Genomic DNA, 4,072 nt, shown 5'->3' with positions numbered 1-4,072 from the left:
AGATGCAGCGGCGGCCCGCAGCGACCGAGGGTGGCTTAGCGGAGCCGGCACATTAGGTGCGCCTTGGACGCGGCCAGCACCGGACGTGGCGGATGCGCGCACGAAAAGCCGCGGGACAACGGCGAGTTTGGGAGCGCGGGGCTCCTTGGCTATGGCGGACGGTTGGTTTGGCCTCCAGCAGCACGATGTCTACGGTGCACGGGGAAGCAAGGTGAGGTGTAGGGGAACCGGGGGCTCACAGGGAGTTCGGGGAGGAGCTCAGGGTGGCCGGGGATGCTCGGAGTCGGCCGAATCGACGACGAGCAAGTGGCGGCGCCCGAGGATGAAGATGGTCGATGGCGACGGCTTGGGGAGGTCCCTGCTCGTGAGCGTTGTCATGGAGGTAGACGACGTCGAGGCGCAGCTCCTGGCACCTTCGAGCGGGACGGGGTGGTTCCGGAGCGTGTCAACGACGAGGCGGTGGCGTCGGTCGCGTACGGTTGCCTCTCTAGATCGGAGGAGAGCAAGGGGGGAGAAGGGGATAGGCTAGGGGTTGACAAGGGCGTCAGGGATGGTCTCCTTATCCACCAGAGGGCCATGGGATGTTCGACAGCGAGGCAATCGGCGGGTGGATGGCGTGCGTGCCATGGCATCTCTGTTTCTGGTGAGAGGTTAGGGAAAAGGCCAGCGCGGGCTGGGCCTTGTGCACTGTAGTGCTAGGCTATATGTGTACAATGTGTGCTGGGCCTAGTAAGTGCATAGTGCCCTTCTTTATCTTTTTTTTGTTTTCAACTCATAGTCACAGTTTTACACTTTATTTAATTTCAATTGAATTTTGATACATAATAAACTTGTCTCAAAAATACTTTGTGATATTGTGGAACTATCCATAGGGTTTCAGGTTATTTTAGAAAGGCTATAATTGCGGCTTGAAATTAATTGCGCCACTTAAGTGTTGTCGGTCAAATCAAAAATAGATAAGGGCCATTTGAAGTTTCAAATGATGATGATTCCAACATGAGAATTGATCAGGGTAATTTATACTAAAATTCAAATATTTTAGTTTTATAGTCCGAAGATATAAAAATTTGACTTGTCTTCTAAATTTGAATTTGAACTCGGTTTGGACCAAAGTGTGGTTTAGCAAATTAATCGCGATGACATGGCAACATTAGTGTGTGATTACTGTAGCTTAACTACCGGGGTGTTATAATATTCATCATGTAGCAGCCATAACCTAGGGTGACACAGAACTAGCTCCAATTCATCAATGTAATGTAGGCATGTATTCCGAATATAATCATACATGCTTATTGAGAAGAACTTGCATGACATCTTTTGTCCTACCCTCCCATGACAGCGGGGTCCTAATGGAAACTAAGGGATATTAAGGCCTCCTTTTAATAGAGAACCAGACCAAAGCATTAGCACTTAGTGAATACATGAACTCCTCAAACTACGGCAATCACCGAAAAGGATCACAATTATTGTCACCTTGGGGTATGCAGATCATAACTCGTAATAAGTGTCTACAACTTGCAAGATAGGATCAAGAACTCACATATATTCATGAAAACATAATAGCTTCAGATCTGAAATCATGACAATCGGGCACTAGTGATAAGCATTAAGCATAGAAAAGTCATAGCAACATCAATCTCAGAACATAGTGGATACTAGGGATCAAACTCTAACAAAACTAACTCGATTACATGATAAATCTCATCCAACCCATCACTGTCTAGCAAGCCTATGATGGAATTACTCACGCACGACGGTGAGCATCATGAAATTGGTGATGGAGGAAGGTTGGTGATGATGATGGCGATGAATCCCCCTCTCCGGAGCCCCAGACGGACTCCAAACCAGCCCTCCTGATGAATAACATGAGGCGGTGGCTTCATATCGTAAAACTTGATGAATCCTTCTCTCTGGTTTTTTCCGTGAATAGGTACTTATAGAGTTGGAATTACGACCGGAGTAGGTCCAGGGGGCCCACAAGCCTACATGGCACGCCCTAGGGGGGTGGGAGCACCCCCAGTGCTTGTGGCCTCTGGGTGGCCCCCTATGGTATCTTTTTGTGCCAGTGTTTTTATATATTCCACAAAAATTCTACGTAAATTTTTAGGTCAATCCGAGAACTTTGATTTCTGCAAAAAAATAACACTATGGCAATTCTGCTGAAAACAGTGTCAGTCCGGGTTAGTTCCATCCAAATCATGCAAATTAGGGTCCAAAACAAGGGCAAAAGAGTTTGGAAAAGTAGATATGATGGAGACGTATCATTGATCTACTCAGTTTTCTTTAGCTAGTTCCGTGGAGGGAAGAAGGATGACTTAATTACTTTGTGAAAAAGGAATATCCAAACATAATTGTAAAACTTATCATACCTCCCGAGGGGGTGTCGCAGCATCAAGACCGATGTCTTCTTCCTCGGTCGGCCAGTCCTTTTGAGGCTTGAACATCACCTTCCACAACTTGGTGTGGGAGGTGTGGTAGAAGCTGAGCACGATGGTAGGGTCTTCGGGCTTGTAGGACCACATGGGGATGGCTCAGTTTTGAAAGGGAAGGAGGCGTCGGTGAAGCACGATCTGAATCACGTTGGGTAACTCGACCTTCTTCTTTATCATGTGAGATATCCGGCTCTACTGCGATGCCAGCTTCGTGGTTGACCCCCAGTCGAGGCCTTTCTTGGTCAACGAGACCAGCCTTGTGGAGGGTCTGGATGTGAAGACAGGGATATCTGCCCAATCCGCACCTCATGGTTCCATGATATAGAACCACTCCTTCTGTCAAATCTTGATGGTCTCTATGAAATTGTCGTCCGGCCACTCAACCCAGGGGAGTTTGCTGAACATCCCCCCCGGCAGTCCACTTGTTAGCAGTCAACAATCTTAGGCTTAATGTTGAAGACTTTTAGCCACAAGCCGAAGTGTGGCCGGACCGAAAGGAGTGCCTCACAGATGATGTTGAAGGCCGAGATGTGTAAGGAGTTCAGGCCAAGGTCATGGAAATCTAACCCATCGAAGAACATCAGGCCCCTAAAGAAGGGGTGGAGGGGGAAGTCCAGTCCCCGGATGAAGTCGGGGAGGAACAACATCCTTTCGCCTGGTCTGGGCGTGGGGTTGACCTGACCCTCCTCTGGGATGCGGTGAGCGATGTTGGCCGGAAGTTAGACCACGCTCTTCAGCTCAAGGATGGCGTCCTCGGTGACGTTGGAAGCCTCCCACTTGCCCTTAGAGCCAGAGCCGTCCATGGCCAATCAAGGAGATGGATGGAGAAGTCTTTGAATGGAAGGATGGACCTAGGTACTCGAGCTCAAGAGACTGGGAAGGCAATGGTAAGGGAGGACCGTAATATCAAGAGACCATTTCCTATGCCGCGGACCTCACCTCTTCTCGATATAATCGTGTCATTGTGCGCGCATGGGATAGAGTGAATCATTGATCATATCCCTTAAAAAAGGGGCACGATCTCCATATTGATGGGACATGCTAATGGAGAAACCGCCTCGAACCACTAATCGGGTTTTTATAACTGGTTGTTGGTTGTGGCGGGTCGTGACCCTTCAACAAAAGCGATTAGATGATGGTACTATTCACACTTTGAGTGACTGGCCTTTGGGGCTAAGTGGCATATGCACTTGGGAAACTCTAACGTAGCTGAGGGGACGTGTGTTCAGAGATTGTAAAGTGACCATAGACGGGAAGGAACTGGTCCACAAAGCCGATGATTCCCGCATATACCTCGGCTTCGAAGAGTAGTTCGGGGGCTACGGAGGGTGTCCCGGGCTAAGGGGTCCCCGGGCTACTAGTCTATCTCTCCTGGGCCGGACGGGTGGGCCGTTCTTGATACATCATTGGAAGGCCGAGTTGTAGGCGACTCCGTGTTCTGGCAGGAAACCTCTGAAGCCTTGGTGTATCCTCCAAGTCAAGATAAAGGAGTCGGCGTGTTTATCCCCTGATGGTAATCGACCATGTGTAACCCTAGGTACCCCTGGTGTCTATATAAACCAGAGGGTTTAGTCTGTAGAGGCTAGAACCATCCTCCTACTCATCTAGGGTTTAGTTCATCTGATCTCATGGTAGATCAA

Source organism: Triticum dicoccoides, chromosome 4A (assembly GCF_002162155.2).
Source record: "Triticum dicoccoides isolate Atlit2015 ecotype Zavitan chromosome 4A, WEW_v2.0, whole genome shotgun sequence".
Taxonomy (NCBI): Eukaryota; Viridiplantae; Streptophyta; class Magnoliopsida; order Poales; family Poaceae; genus Triticum; species Triticum dicoccoides.
This window is presented reverse-complemented; position numbering follows the sequence as displayed.